The sequence below is a fragment of the Pezoporus occidentalis genome, unplaced genomic scaffold (assembly GCF_034315485.1).
Source record: "Pezoporus occidentalis ecotype Australia unplaced genomic scaffold, CSIRO_AGI_Poc_V1 ctg24, whole genome shotgun sequence".
Classification (NCBI taxonomy): domain Eukaryota; kingdom Metazoa; phylum Chordata; class Aves; order Psittaciformes; family Psittacidae; genus Pezoporus; species Pezoporus occidentalis.
This window is the reverse complement of record NW_026914285.1, coordinates 2,488,225-2,505,821: the sequence shown is the minus strand read 5'-3', so window position 1 is coordinate 2,505,821 and position 17,597 is coordinate 2,488,225.

Here is a 17,597-nt window from a genome sequence, read left to right as displayed (position 1 = left end):
ATTTGAGCGCAAAACAATGCAATACATTTTACTTTAAAGAGCTCCCTTCCACTATATGAAGGTGGGTGCTTTCTTGAATATATGCAATAAGCTGCACATTAAGAATGTGGTCCAAGGTGCCTCCTTTCCCCTTTCTCACCCCAAGGGGTGGAGAAGTTGAAATCACAGCGCATATACTTTTCAGATTTAAAAGCAATGGAGTTCCACTTCTTCTATAGCTTCCTCGTGACTGAGAAATGAAGCATTAGAAGTTTCTGGGGGCAACATCAGGGTTTGTGGCTCGAGCAACCTGTCCTGTTCACCGCTAAAGAGGCTCTAGGTTGGAGTACTCTGTGTGTGGACAACTTTGGGACTGTGCCAAATAACATGGAAAAATAAATCTAATGGCCTAGGATTCTAGGATCTTCATTCTGTATTTAGAGACTTAGCCTGTTTAAAAACCCTGATATCATGGAAATAATTTTTCTATATATAATTCTGAGTGGCTCTTGTGGATCATGTCTCTGGAATTATCTATCTATAGTGAAGGACAAGAGGATGCTTCTCAGGTTGTCTTGGATCCTGCACTAACCACTGCTCATCCCATCTTCACACAGGATTTAAAGACAGCTGAGCAGACAGAAAAGAGCTATAGTGTTACCAAAAGGTTAGCTGGCCTGAAAAATCTGAGACTGTGGGGCATGAATAGATCACAGTATCACAGTATCACAGTATGCTAGAGATTGAAAGGGACCTCGAGAGGTCATCTAGTCCAATCCCCCTGCCGGAGCAGGAACACCTAGATAATGTTACACAGGAATGTGTCCAGGCGGGTTTTGAATGTCTCCAGGGAAGGAGACTCCACAACCTCCCTGGGCAGCCTGTTCCAGTGTTCCGTCACCCTCACTGAGAAGAAGTTTCTTCTCAAGTTTAAGTGGAACCTGTTGTGTTCCAGTTTGTACCCATTATCCCTTGTCCTATCATTGTTTGCCACTGAGTAGAGCCTGGCTCCATCCTCGTGACACTCCCCCTTTATATATTTATAGACACTAATAAGGTCACCCCTCAGGCTCCTCCAAACTATAGAGACCCAGCTCCCTCAGTCTTTCCTCATAAGGGAGATGCTCCACTCCCTTAATCATCTTAGTTGCCCTGCGCTGGACTCTCTCCAGCAGCTCCCTGTCCTTCTTGAACTGAGGGGCCCAGAACTGGACACAATATTCCAGATGGGGTCTCACCAGGGCAGAGTAGAGGGGAAGGAGGACCTCTCTCGACCTACTAACCACCCCCCTTCTAATACACCCCAGGATGCCATTGGCCTTCTTGGCCACAAGGGCACAGTGTTGGCTCATGGTCATCCTGTCGTCCACTAGGACCCCCAGGTCCCTCTCCCCTACACTGCTCTCTAACAGGTCGTTCCCCAACCTATACTGGAACCTGGGGTTGTTCCTGCCCAGATGCAGGACTCTACACTTTCCCTTGTTACCTTTCATCAAGTTATTCCCTGCCCAACTCTCCAGCCTGGCCAGGTCTCGCTGGATGGCAGCACAGCAAACCGCTCCATTGACCTGACTTCATCTAAGGTCTCAGGGGTACAGGGCTCTTCAGGACTGCCTGCAGCAGAGTAACAGAGACAAAGAAGGCATTCAGTAACTCTGCCATCTCTGTATCTTCTGTCACCAGGGCACCCATCCCGTTCATCAGTGGGCCTACATTGCCTCTGGTGTTAGTTTTATCTGCCATGTATTTGAAAAAGCTCTTTTTGCTGTCCTTGACCCTTCTCGCCAGGTTTAATTCTAAGGAGGCCTTAGTCATCCTAGCTGCCTTCCTACATCCTCTAGCAGGCAGCAGCCTTATATTCCTCCCAAGTGGCCAGCCCCTCCTTCCATCACCTGTAAACTCTCCTCTTCCACTTGAGCATACCCAGCAATTCCCTATTTAGCCACGCAGGTCTCCTGGCCCTCTTCCTTGACTTCCTACGTGTCGGGATGCTCCGATCTTGAGCTCGGAAAAAGCAATCCTTGAATGCCAACCAACTATCTTGGGCCCCTTTACCTTCAAACAGCCTTGCCCATGGTATTTCCCCTAGCAATTGCTTGAAAATGCCAAAGTTTGCCCTGCTAAAGTCCAGGGTTGCAATTCTACTTGCTATTCTACTAGTCCTATCACACAAGATCCTGAATTCCACCATCTTGTGGTCGCTGCAACCAAGGCAGCCCTCAACCCTTACTGCTTCGACCAGATCCTCCTTGTTAGTGAAGATGACATCCAGCAGCGCTCCTCTCCTGGTTGGCTCATCCACCATTTGCAGGAGGAAGTTATCATCCATACACTGGAGGAACCTCCTGGACTGCGGCTGGGTTGCCGAGTGGTCCTTCCAGCAAACATCAGGGAAGTTAAAATCCCCCACGACGACCACGGCCTGTGACTGTGAGGCCGCTCTCAGCTGCCTGTAGAAGGCCTTGTCAACTTCCTCACCCTGATCTGGTGGTCTGTAACAGACACCTACAACAGTATCCCCCCTGACAGCCTGCCCCTTAATTCCCACTCACAGACTCTCAACTCGCTCGTCATCTGTCCCTGGACAGAACTCGGTGCATTGTAGTTGCTGTCGCACATAAAGAGCAACCCTCCTGGCTGGCCTGTCTTTCCTGTAAAGGACATAGCCCTCCATGACTATATTCCAGTCATGTGAGCTGTCCCACCACGTCTCTGTAATTGCCACCAGATCATAGTCTCCTGACTTAACATAGGTTTCCAACTCCTCCTGCTTATTTCCCATTCCAAGATATTAGCTTCTCCATAGTAAAGACATGAATATCTATGGTTAGAAATCAAAGGATAGTAGGATGAAGTTCCTGATGGTCCAGACACACAGAATGCATTGATTTTATTGGGAGCTTTGTGCATGAAAGATCTGATTCTGGGAAATGACAAGCACTTACAACTCAATGTGAAGCCAATAAGGGTTGTGAATGTTCAGCTGGCATTTCAGACTATTCATTTCAGCAGCTGAGCTGAAAGGTGAATACGTGATCCTGAAAGTCTATACACTAATGTGAGTTCATTGATTTAAATGTAAGTCCTCTGAGTGAGACAAATGGGATTTGTCTCCTAGTTCTTAATTTCACACTGTAGACAGGACAATATTCTCCAAAACTAATCTTTGTAACATGCCTGTCTTTCTGATCTTCTTATCACGCCATTTCCTGTTTTCAGTCAACAAAAAACATATCTCAACTAGATTTTTCTATTTCTTTTTTATACTTAAATTATGCTTCATTTCTGTCCAAGGAACCATAAAGACAGAATGCACATTAAGCATTTTCCTTCAACCAGAAATTGACAATCTTAATTTTACTGAACTGGCTGACTCAACTGACTGTTAGAAAGACTTTCCTCTTCTAAAGTAGAGTAATGCTTGGGAAACCACAAAAAAAAAGTTATTTTTTCCAATGGTAAAATGTAGTTCAAGAGTCTCTGTAGTAATATAAAACTCTTTTGCCTGTCAAATGCAGTAGCACTCTAGAACTAGAATGTTTTGTGATATTGGAGCTTTGTTACCTTTAAGTATGTATAGGGAGACTTTTTTGAATGGTGTTTTTTACGTAAAAGTCATCTTAAAAAAAAAAAAATCAGTTGAAGAGTTAAATAAATTTCATCAATTTTAAGACCAGATCTTACAGATCATATTTTTGTCATATTCACCAGTGCAATTAAGATGACAGCAAAAGTTTCCAAGAGCTGTAATATGAATGGCAGTTTCTCATATGTACACAGTGAATTTAATTGACATTTATTTGCACTGAAATGGCTGACAATTTCAATTGCTATGCCTTATACACATGCCACAGTGATTAGAAAATTAACATCATTATGTTATTTCTAGTGACACACTATCTCAAAAGGGTATATAGGGAGCTCTTTTGCTTTCCGTGGGTGTGTTTTGAAGTTCTACAAATCAATGAATAATATGCATATTTGTCAAATGTTGTAGCCTTTATGTTATCCATAGACATGGCCAAGACAGATTGCAGTTTAAAAGTAGATCTAAAAAGTATTCATCTCCAAAGGGTAGTGTGAGATAAAAACAGCTAATATTATATCCAGTTAGTACAATGTCCCAACACCAAGTTCCTTCATTGGTTGGAATCTGCCTATTCCAAAAAAACCCCAACAAACTGATGAGCTGTAATGCATAAAAATAATTTAGAAAACTGTGTATGGGCTCAGTTTCCAATGTCTTTAAAGAGTTTCGAAATAAAATTCTGTGGTAAGAGGTTTTAGCATCAAGAATTTAGAGATGTAAGTCTTGAATGAATGTCATATGCTCAGTGAATTAAGAGTTCATCAGTACAATAAATATTTAGTGTGTGTACATTTTAAATTTTTAACAGTTATTGCATCATGTGATTTGAGCTTCCCTGAGTACCAACATGTGGTAGACTAGGCAGCTTAAACATGTATTGGATTACATAAGCAAATGTATGGAAGGGAAACACATCTCGCTGACCTGTGAGTTGTGGGTAGAATTTTTCAAAACTAGTCTCCTGAAACTTTCAAATGTCTTATATTAGGTATTTGTTCAGGGTGCCCTAGATAAAGACTCTGTAGTGTTTTTGAAATTAACCTAGAGAAACCTTACTCACTCACTCATGGGTCCAAATCCACCCATGTGATCCATCAGATTCAATAACCTCTTCACAATGTTAATTACTATTTATTTACACAAAAAAAAAACCAAAACACCCTAGTTAGTCTTTTCTAACATTACACTTTTGCTTGTCTTATTCTGGTTTGGAGATCCTGAGGTCTGTTTGAAATTACTCAAACAGACAATATTATCTTCCTGATTTGCAAAAGCATATTGGGTTGTTTACTGTGACGCAAATCATTCTTTCCCAGGTGAAACAGAAAATGCCCAAGTCTGACAGGAAATACTTTTTATGTTTGAAAATAATCACATTTTCACTGACTTGCAAAAAGTTGTAAAAAAAATGTAACTGGAATTACAGCATATGGTTTATTGCTGAAACATTTGAAATCCAGCACAGTCAATTATTCTGAAGTAGCTAAAGAGCTGCCATACAAATTCCTGGTATCTTGAGTTATGCCATAACATTAGCCCACATGAAGTTGGCACAGACTGACTTTCGCCAGTACAAATGAAGTAAGAAGACATTTCTGCAAAGCTATTCTAGTAACTCATCAGTAAAAAATTGCTGTAAGTGATCTCAATATTGTGGTCTATGCCAGGGATTAAATGTCACATACTAAGATTTTATTGACTCAGTTTCTGCCAACTCTGCTTAAAGGGGTGACTTTCTAGGCAAGACTGAATGGAGGGTTAACGTCAGGTTTCTCAGTCTCTTAGGATTCTAACCATGGCATTTTATCTTTTGTAAAAATGCTTATATAAAGTAATAGCTACAGGCAAGTTGTCTTTGTGTGCAAAATCTGATTTTTACTGTTACATTCTTGTTGGAAATGACCCTGTTCTTGGAAGGAATTATCAAATCCAGAGGTATATTTTCTTTCCTTTAAGTACTTTTCAGGTTTTTTCCCATACAGCTGTTCAACCTTGTGCTTTTATACTGTTAAAGGAGGGTTACTGTTCAAGATTTACTTTAACTCTCACTAATAGCAGCCCCAATATTAAAATATTTCTATTGGATTTAAACTCTTCAGTTATTATACTGTACAAATGCATTTGAGAATGTCTAACATTAAGCCTTCTGTTACATGTTACCTGCTAGGCATCAGAGGTCTCCAGCTTCTGAGATGCATTTATGAATCAACATACTCAGACCCTGACACTGAAATTCTTGCGAGGTTAAATTTCACTAAGGTAGTTAAAGGATGGTATCAGAAAAATCTCACTCATACCTTACTGAACTGGTATATAGTTATAGTGAACTTTCTCAAGTACACAGTAAATAGGCTTTGAATGCTCTTTTGAGGTCACTGGCACAGTGTAGGGGTAACCAGCTTCATTGTGTTTAGCTGGCTCTTTAGTATAAGATAGGCTGCCTTTGACATAGGAAAGAAGCACTTTCATAGTCTGTGGACAAAAGTAAGCTTTTCTAAGAGGTAAGGCAAGATACCTTAATTGGTAGATGAAGACCTACTTGGTATATTAAGGGATTAATTTCAGCTCAGATCCACTTATTTAATTTTATAAACCCATGCTCTTTTATTGTCACCACTTTTGACTCAGCGGGAGAAAGGCCTCGGGTAGATGCAGAGGTAGAAAATACAGAAATCTGTAAAGAGAATTAGATATGTGAATATAACCATTGCTTTCTATCTTTTCTCAACCACAGTGACCAGCCATGGCTGACTCTTTGGAAACCATGAATAATCATAGGAAAATTTAAAACATCCAATTTCTAAACAGCAATTTGCTGTTTAGTTTTCTTCAGGAGGAAAACTACCGAATTATATTTCTCATTTTAAAAAGAAAAAAGAAATTAAGGAAATTTCACATTTTATCACATTTTGAGATATTCTGTTGCAATACAAAATTATCCAAATCTCACTAGGTGGCCATTGCAACTTCAAAACTTAATATCTATTAATGGATGTTCCATTTTTGAAGTACAGCATATCAGCCATACAAAGTCAGTATTATAACAAATCGATACATATTATTTTGAAAGTGGAGTGTTTCATAAGTACATGTATTCTCAGTCAAGATGGCTCAGCTGGGAGATATTTTGAAACTTAAATATTGAAACTTGATATTTTTTGTTTATGACACCACACCTCAAATAATTAAGATGTGAAGATGAAAGATCACAGAAATCAGACTGGTGACCAGCCTGCTTACAAAGTATGAATGACAAAACTCAAAAATGTGAAATATTTTTCATAGAACCAAAGAATATCCTGAGTTGCAAAGGACACACAATGATCATCGTGGCCAACTCCTGACTCCACAGAGGGCAACCAAAACATTAAACCATGTATCTAAAGTTAAACCATATATCCATCTATCATTGCCCTTATTTAGACATATTCTAACATTTTTATACCCTTATACTCTGAAGCACAAAACTGCACACAATACTCAAGGGAAGGATGCACCAATGCTGAGTGGGAAGTGGGCACTTTTTTCAACTGGTTAGCTATATTATGTTTATTGCACCTCAGTTTGGACCTTTTGGCTACCAGGACATTTTGACTCATACTGAGCCTACCATCAGTGAAGACCGACAGATCTCTTTTTGCAGGTCTGCACTCTTTTCCCTTAATCTTGCTATACATCCAGGATAACACCATGTCACATGCACAATCCAGAATCTGTTCTTTTTAGATGTCATATGGCTGGTGATTTTCCAGCACTCTAATCTATCACAATCTCTCAGTCAGGACTCTCTACCCTTGAGGGGATCAATGGCTCCTCCTAATTTAGTATGTTGGCAAACATCCTTAGTATGCACTCAACTCCTGTGTCCAGACATTGCTAAAAACATTGAAGATGTTTTATTTTGCCTTTATGAAAGGACACAGTAGTAATTTGTCTTGTGTGTCCATTCCTTGTCTTCTGTTTGCTTGACTCTAGCCCCCAGACCTCCCCCTCCAAAATATCTATCAAAAGCCTAGATTCAAATTTGCCTTAACTTAAAGTTCAAATCCATATTTGACCTGTTATGTTTATGTCACAATGTGTGCTTCATCTCAATTTGAAGAAAAAAAAAATAAAAATGGGTTGAGGAATTCTTTAATAAACACATTGTTACTGAGCTGCAAATGGAAATATGTCCAGGAGACACAGAGACTTTGGAAGGGGTAGGTATAAAATAAAAGAGAAAAGAAGGAGTTATGTTTCCTTTGCATCCTTTTTTATTATATAGTGCTTGTTACAGCTGGGGCCCATAACTAGTTATAATATAATCACTGAGGCAGAAAGGGGCCTTTGGAGATCATCTAGCTCAAACCACCTGCTCAAGCAGGGTCAGATGAAGCAGGCTGTTCAGGGCTGTGTCCAGATGGGTAAATAAGATAAGATCTAAATTATAAACTGATTGTGGATCACAACCATCACATGTAAGGATTATATATTCTGAACATCCTATATTGATAGTTGTTATGAATGTATGTTTATACATTTCTTGTGAAGTTAGTCTAAAGCACATAAGTTGCAATTACTAGTTTACTTCATCTTACACATAATGAATATAAACTGACTATACAGATACAATATAGGTAGCAGTACAGATTTTGGCTAGAATAATTTTCTTCATAATAGCTCATATAGTGCTATGTTTTGGATTCATAATGAAAGCAGTGTTGGTAACACACCAGTACTATGTGCAACGCTGAACAGTGTTTACACAACATCAAGGCCCTTTCTGCTTCTCACCCCACCGCACCAGTGAGTAGGCTGGAGGTGCACAAAAAAGTTGGGAGGGGACACAGATGGGACAGCTGAACCCAGCTGACCAAAGGGATATACCATATGATATCCCTTATGGTGTTGTGCTCAGGAGTAAAAGCTGGGGAGAAAAGAAAAGGGTGGAGGACACATTCAGAGTGACAACATTCGTCTTTCCAAATGACTGTTATGGAGAAGGAAGCCCTGCTTTCCTGAAGATGGCTGAACACCTGTGTGCCATGGGAAGTGGTGAATGAATTCCTTGTGTTGCTTTGCTTGTACATGCAACTTTTGCTTTTCCTATTCAACTATCTTTATCTCAACCCATGAGTTTTCTCACTTTTACCCTTCTGATCCTGTCCCCCATTCCACTGTGAGGGGAGTGAGTGAGTGGCTGTGTGGGGTTTAGCTGCCTACCAGGGTTGACCCACAACACTGCCATGTATGGTACATATGCAAGTATGTGCAGGTACTATTAAAATTACTATTGCAATCAAACCTTATCTCCTTTCAGCCCTGCAAGAAGAGGAAATGATTCAGCAGGATCTCACTTGGCTGAAGATATGGCAAATTACATTCAATTGCCTACTCTATGACGGTCTGTCTACATGATGCTGCACTAGTCATCAGAACCTCAGTGAAAATTTCTCTCAAAGGCTGCAATAGGGATAACAAGATACTATTACAAAGATGTTCCAAGAAAACAATGATACCCAGACTCTCATTTGTGTGAACTAATTGGTCAGATGCAAGCAATAAGGTCAGCAACTGTCACACTGCAACACTAAGCCTGAGCCAATAATCCTTACTGATGACAGGCAAACTGCAGTAACTTGGTCCTAAAACAATATTTATGCACTTAAAGAACTCCCAGGTGAGCTTCTAGTTAATTCTGCTGTGTCTCTACTTTTGTGTTATATGTACAGAAAGACTTTTCTTCTCAAATCCTTAACTGTCAAGAGAAACGATAGCACATTTGAGTAAATCTCACCTAGTGTCCATTGCAGTTGTTCTTTTCCAGTTTTTTCACAGCTTTCTCTTCTTTTTAAAGTGATCCTTTCCTAATTCTCCCCCCCTTTTTCATTGCCTTGCAGTTTCTCTTGCTTTCTCTCGATTGATTTGTCCCCCTTTTTTTGCCAGCCTCAAGACTTTACAAATTATAGATGGCTGTTCATTTTCTCCCTCACCAATTATACCCCAGCAGCTGTCTGTAAAAGAAAAATGACAAGTTAGTCACTTCCCTCTCTGTATTGAACTGTGGGCAAAATACTGAACTTGGTGAAGGGAGGAACTGACTAATCAGCTCTCCTTTACAGCCAGATTCATGTTTAAAAGAATTCAGAAAAATGAATCATTCCAAAAGCTGATAATACGTTGCTTTGCACCTTGGGGGAAGTAATTTCAGTACTTGGAAGATGAGCCCTGGCATCAGCAATTTACGACAAAATTGTGCCCAACTCTGCCCATCCACAGATTAACCTTCTATATCAGTGTGTAGACATGGTGTGTCACCATACTTTACTGTTCCCACTCATTAGCTGGCCTCTCAGATTAAGTGAGTTTAAGTGTACTCTGGAGAACAGAGCAACTAAAATGTGAATACACTGTACTCTCTCTACTGTAGATGCAATTTTTATGCCTATATTCCTTCTTTAAATTGTGATAGTAAACTGGAACATCTGAAACTTTTGGCAAAGGCTGAAACATGAGCATATTTTTTTACACTTGGACAAAACAGAAACAGGTCTTAAACCTTTACATCTGTCCTGGGTTCAGCAGTAGCAGTCATTTTTCTCCTTCTTAGTAGCTGGTGCAGTGCTGTGGTTTTGACTTTTGGCCTGGGAACACTGCTGATAACACCTATGGTTTTAGTTGTTGCTCACTGATGTTTACTCTGACCAAGGAGTTTCTGAGTCTCATGCTCTGCCAGGGAAGAGGGGAACCCGGGAGGAAGCAGAGACAGGACACCTGACCCAAACTAACCAAAAAGGTATTCCATACCACAGCACGCCATGCCCACTGTATAAACGGGGGCAGTTACCCGGAAGGGTTAGATCACTGCTCTGGTCAGCCTGGGTATTGGTTGGCGGGTGGTGAGCAGTTGTATTCTCTTCCCTTGTTATTTCCCTTATCATTATTATTACTGGTGGTAGCAGTAGTGGTTTGTGTTATACCTTAGTTACTGAACTGTTCTTATCTCAACCCATAGGAGTTACATTCTTTCGATTCTCCTCCCCATCCCTCTGGGGGGCGGAGGGGAGTTAGTGAGCGACTACATGGTTCTGAGTTACTGACTGGACTTAAATCACAACATCTTTCAATTAATTAATATATATTTAGATTCATACTAATGCCAAACACGCATAGAAGAGGGGCAGTTAATGATCTGGGAGGAAGAAAAGGAGAAGAACAACCTGAGAAGAAAAAATGATTTGTGAAGCTGTAACAGAAATAAAATAATTTCAATGATCTCACTTTTTATTGGACATTTGTAGGTCTGCATATATCTCACATGAGTTTTGCAAGGTAATTGCTAATGACCTGAAGATCTCATTAGCCATCCAGTTTATCAGTCCGGATGATATGAAAGTATCTAGTTCCTGTAAATGCAGCTTCTAATCTGTTCTTTAACTACTGTGGGCTGAGATTTTATTCTTACATCACTGTTTCTAATTGTTTCAGCCATCTGGTCACAGCTGACAATTTTGGTGAAAACTAACAGAAAATGGCATTAAACCCCTCAGCTTTCTTAGCACCATTAATAATATTCCTTCTCCAGGAAGAAGAAACATTATTGTCTATTTATTTCTTTTTTCTCCATAATATACGATGATATTTTATTCCATATTTTTGACATTCTTTGCTGGAACAATTTTGAACACAGTGTTTTGACTTTCTTGAATTTGTTCACGTAAACTTATACTGAATTTCTGCCCTCAATCTTTCTAATCTCCACTGTTTTATAGGAGGCATTGGCCAAGTTGATCTTTTGCTATTCTACCTCTCCTTAAATTAATTAGTTGCATTTGAAACTTCTGGAACTAGCATTTCTTTAAAGAAACACTACTGTCATCATCATCATCATCATCATCATCATCATCATCATTTTCACTATTATTTTGTCTTTCAACACCTTCACAGAAGAGCCCATCAGACATTTTTCTAAGCTAAGTGAAGTATTTTTTCCTAAATCTATTACTTTGCCTTTTTTGTACATTCTCCTTACTGTCCTAAAAGTTCTGAAGTCTGTCATCTCTGGCCATCCTTGTACAAGTTACCTTCTCTTCAGCGCATGACAGGCCCCTCCATGGTAGATGAGAAGCATGTCTTGAACTCTTCCTCTTCTTTTCTAGTTTTCTTATAATCAAGCAAGAGTTCACAAGACATCTAGCTCATTTTAGATGCATCAGGATTTCTAAGATATCTGTATGAGGCTGGAGAGATGACCTGGGACCAGTTATCCTTTTGGAAGAGCAGGAAAAGATCCTTTTGTACAGCACCTAAAATGCTAAATTCAGTGGAAGTGATTAGACACTAAATTCTACTTAGTCCCACAGCATCTCCCTTCAAACAGATGCTTTGATTTACTTCTATGTTGGACCCTGCGCATTGAATTATTTTGCATTTGTGCATGAAAAGCCCCATTCATCTAATAACTGAGGGTGGCAATGTAGGGTACTATCAGATACTTTCAGTCCTCTGTGGAACAAGTGTATATGTATATGTATATATATAATATACGAAACAGCAGCTATTTCTTTATTCCTTCCTCTCTTTCCTGAGCAAGATATTCCTCTTCAAATTAATATTCCATTTTTTAATTATCCTGTTCTGTCTCCAGTGTACCAATTTATACTTCAGGTCATGAAATAAAATTTCAATATCCCCCTTCACTTTCCCACATTTGTACACTACCCAGGAGACACAGAATATTAACACAAACACATACACTATTTAATAAGACATTATAAAATTAGAATTGATTTTCTTCACCTTTTTTTCCTATGAACATGTATTTTCTGAAGATAAATACCTTTACTTTTGTGTATTGTCTACTGCTGAACAGTGAATAAAGAAGAGCTGTTCCAAATGGACTTTCATCCTCATAAAGGAAACAAATCTAGTTTCCCTTGCTTGAAGTTTCACTAACTGAAATTTCATTCAGCTACCTCTACTTTAGATCAAAGATTCTTAAGAGCACAGACATTGGACACTTAGAGTAATAAATACAAATTAATAAACAGATTGAACTGTCAGGGATTAGAACTTGTTAGTAATGACTTACAAACAAATTTAATATTTTTAATATTATTATATTTTCTCACTGCACCATTTAATCTATAAGAGTTTGAAAAATAAGCATAGAGTTTTTTTTGAAGAAAAAAAAAGCAAAAATAGAGAGAGACTTGGTTTTCATGTTTATCTGGGTTTTGCTTTGTTTTGTTTTTTTTCTTATAAGTATTTCATTAAGAAATGGAAATACTTAGTTGCATGGATACTAATTCTGGATACCTGTCATAACTGTTTATCAGAGAGAAGACTGGGCTCACTTACATTGTGAGGCTTAGGATGGGCTGTCCTTAAAATCTACAGCTCACCTTTGCAGCTGGTGATTCTTTCATACAGAAATGGGACAAAACTCAGCTTATTAGCATAGGGGTGGCATTGTGAGTCACCTTTGTTTATTATATTTCAGTATCACCGAGGAAACCACCTGATGCATACTAAATTAAAAAAGAAACATTGTTAGGAATCTGCATAATGAATACAAATGGGAGCACACTGACAGAACTAAATTATGGAGTCACACCACACAGAAAGAAGAAAAAAATACATGCATGCCCCTGAAAACACCTTTCCAAGACAGTTCAGTTTCTTTGGAAGATGTTATTTTTTGTGCTGTATAAAACTGTTTTTAGCTTCTGAATCTGTTTTAAATTCTAACATTTTAAATTTCTTTGTACTTATTATATTATTAACTGTAAAATCTGAGATTTCAGAAGAATTTAGAAGTCACTTTAGGATGCTTTCCTGTCTTCTTCCAAGAATTAGCAGGCCCTATACTACTCCCTCAACATTACATACCTTCTCTTCCTCCTTATTTTCCTTATTTCTTTTTTTCTTTTCTTTTTTCCTTTTTACTTCATTATTTTCCTTCTTCTTTCCTTATTTCCTTAGTCTTTGCCTTATTGTGGAAGAACTCCATAATCAAGACCAAGATTGAAGCCTCTTTCATCTTTTCTTAATAGAGATTGCAGGGAATAATGGAATAAGAAAAAGGAGAAACAAAAAAAAAAAGAGAGCTGGAGGAAATCTTCCCCACCACGAATATCAGAAAAAAAGACATACCATGGGACAGAATAAATTCAGTCAGTTGTGAGTTTGGGTTTTTTTCTGAAACCAGATGTCTAAGACTTACCATAGAACTAAGAGGAACTGAGATTATACCCTTTCCTTGTGTGATGATCAATAATACCATGAAAACATAATTTGATGGATTCCTTGTTTTTCAAGTCTTTCATACAGTAATACAATATCTTCCCAAAATCACCACACTTTTTCTCCTTATTGATATTTGAAGAGGTGTCAATTTCTGTCTTCTCAGATAAGCAGCTATCAAAAACCAGATATTTCAAGTTAAAATCTCTGTTTTCTAGGAAATTATAGGTTTTGCTAACACACAAACAAACTGTAAAACAATTGCTATCCCAGTCAAAATCTTCCTGAAGCCCCCAGGGCAACTATACAATTTTCTTCTGTATTTGACCACATGTAAATCTTATGTTTAGGACTTTTGTCTCAGCTTATTGTAAGCTATTGCACTCTTTACAGGTTTGCTCCCAGTAGCTGTTCTTTGCCCTTGTCACTACAGCAAAACACACTTTTTTTTAAGTTCCTAGACTGAAATCTGAACTTCTTTCCTTCAGTCCAATGACCACATCTGATTGTGCTGATGCCAGGCAGCATAAAGATTGCACTCACCTGATTGTAACCATCCCTTTAAATTTGGAGAAGGTTTGGCGGCTTATGAAGGAATACAGACTCATCAAGTGAGAGAATAAGTATTAACAAGATAGATCTTGCTTAATCTCAAAATGTAGAAATGAATTTAAATTAAAGTTTGAAGGAATAATAGCACAATCTGAGTTGAGTAGAATGTGATCCTTACATAAATACCTCAAATTTCAAAATTTTCCACTCTGCCTAAACTTTATTAAAATCCAAAATCCATCAGAATAGTTCTTGCTAAATATTCATCGATATTTATTCTGATTAACTGTGAATCAATTTTAACTTTTCCTCAATAGGACACAATACAAAACCACAAAGTTTATTTGTGGGCTTTGCCTATAATAGGAGTTTAGCTTGTTTTTTCAGAAAGTGAATGTAATCAGGGATACATCAGTCACATGAATATTCCACAAGACTTTTGCATCCTTTAACAGATGTGTCATTGAGGACTTGTATAAAATTATAGGGTACAGCTATAAAAAGAAACAGTAATACAAAGCTGTATTGAATGTCGTATTAAAATAATTTACATCCCAAAGGAAGAACAGTCTTCATGATAACCAGCCAAGATCTTTTACAAACTAGCCTCTTAGGGTTGAAATGAAATATAAATAACACAAAGTTCTGTATTTGCTTAGCCTACTCAGATTTAAGCATTAAGATTTCTGCCAAGATTAGTGTCTTATTCACTTTTTTTCCTCTGGCATACTATAAACCTCTCTTAGCATGTGATGTTCCCTAAAATATGTCAAAACATTTCCTTAACTAAAGTAAATTACTGGAGATGGATGCTTAGTTTATTTCTTAGCGGGTCATGAGAAGCAAATATATAGGTTTTCAATCTCAGAAAACACTTTTTAATTTCTCTTAAGGATCTCAAAGATCACTACATCACTCCCCCCCAAAAAAAAAAAAACGAAACCAAAACCAAATGTCTGGCAAAATATACCAAAACCTGTGTTCATAAAAAGGCCAGCACTGTGATTCTAATTTTTGAGATCATTTCTAAAATACTGTATCTATCTTCTGCATTAATTTCCCTCTGTAAGCCAACCTCAACACTTTGCTTTCTTCCGGTATTTGCTGAACATTTCAGTCTGTGTTAGAATGGATTCTATAAGCTCAGGCGGGTTATGATGCTCTTCCATTTGCTACAGTGGGATATGTTTTAAGACTGTTTTGATTTGATGAATTTTTTAAGAATTTATAATTTTCAGTGGGATATCAAATTGCCTTAAAAAAAAAACAAAAAAAAAACAATAAAACAAATACAAAACAAAACCAAACAACTTAAATCAGAAAAACGTACGTGCACTGCTCCTTATGTCGCCCAGTAGGATTTCAGTGAATGTGTTGTACATGGATCACATAAAATAGATATCCTTTTTCCATGCTAGTACTTGAGAGATTGCCAGGGGAAAGCAATTTTTGTTACATTTACAGTGCTTAAATGTATTCACCTATGGAAGAAAAACAGAAAAAACAAAACAAAACAAAAAAACAGGCACATTTGAATCTAGAACATTAATAAAAAAAGAGGTATACATCTGATAACAGCTCTTGAAGTCCTTTGTCTACATATTTACAATTTAGCAGACTATTAAATGAAAAGATCTCACTACAGCTTCTGGGGGTATATTGAAAAGTGGTGATGTTATCTTCACAGTTGAATGCTCTGTAAGTGGTACTGACATCACCTTACAGCGAAGCACCAAATTAAGCTGTGTGGTGTTGCTGTTAGTGGTGGAAGCTGACAAAAGCAAAAACCTGAAAATCTCAACCTATTCTTGAAATCAAGGTGCACCTAAGCCCAGTATTTAGAAAGAATTTAGAAAGACTGCTCCAATATTCCTAACTGAAGGTTACAAGGTTACAAGTGTTTTTTCTCTCTTTTAGCTAGTATTACAGAAAAAAGAACAAGAGGTAGATTGTAAAATGTGTACAGAAATCACAACTTACAGAAAAAAAAAAATCTGCATCTGGCTACAGAGTGCTTTGAAATTTCACTTGAACCCCAAATTCTTGCCCCTGTACTAGAAACGGAATTTCTGATATTTCATCCTGTTTCTGAATATTTTGTGAAAAAGTTGCACATGATGACTTTCTTTGTAAGGTAAGCTACAAAAATCACCTTATAAACCCCATTTCTGGCAATATTTATTTGTAACCCTCTGCCTGGCAATTTATCCATAACCTAACGTATTATTTATATAGCACCAATAGCCTGTAGGATTTATTGCAGGCATGCAGGAAGACATATGGGTAGATTCTTCTTTCATTTATACTAGCATAAATCAGAACAAATACTACTGAAGTCACTGGAGTTCCACTTGTTTAAATGCGGACTAAAAATGCTCAGAACCAAGGACAAACTTCTTAGTAAGTTTTTTACCTTAACGGGATTGCTGAGGTGAGTACCTCGAGAGAGGACGCCTTCAACACCGGAGCGGGGGGGGAGATCAGGGTCCAGGAGCCTCAACTCAGAGCGACAAGAGCCACCGAGGGAGCCTCAAGTCCTCGACAGGACCTGCCCAGGAGCCGGCAGCTCAGCTGACGCGAGCAGCTGACTCACAGGGGGCGGAGCCTGAAGCAGCAGCACCAGCCCTGAGCGGGTAAAAACCTGCCCAGGGAGCGCGAGCGACGTAGTTTGAGGGCAAACAGAGCGGGTCGAGGCAGTTTGCCCGGGCAGGCGAGCGGGATGGTGAGCACTGGTCGTATGATCAGGGCCCGGTCCAACAGCTCTGCTCTGGCTGCCCTGGCGGTGGCCAGCGTAGGCACCCAGACAGAGCCAATGAGAGGGGAGGCTGCAGTGCAGAGCTCGGGGTGTAGAGAGTGCCTGAACTGGTCTGGTGAGGGGAGGGTGCGCAATGGGCAGGGCTGCACTCGGTGCTCCCTGGTGGAGGTCCTCCTGCAGCGGGGGCTGAGCTGCGGGACGCTGTTAATAGACTGCGAGATGTCAGGGAAGCTGAGAGGAAGCAGGAATGCTTGCCCCACGCCCAAACTGTGCAGGGGCCTCGAGCTTCACCTCTACCTGATGAAGGAAAGAAGGAGGCTGTTAACCTGGGAAGCTGGGAATTAGTGACCAAAAAAAAACACAAAAAAAAAAAAAAGGAGGAAAAGGACAACCAAAAGCGAGGGGCTTCCCCCTAAATCCCCTGTCCCCACGCAGAACCGCTTTGCTGTCCTGCAGGAGGCTAATGAGAAAGTGCACTCGAGACAGAAACAGCTG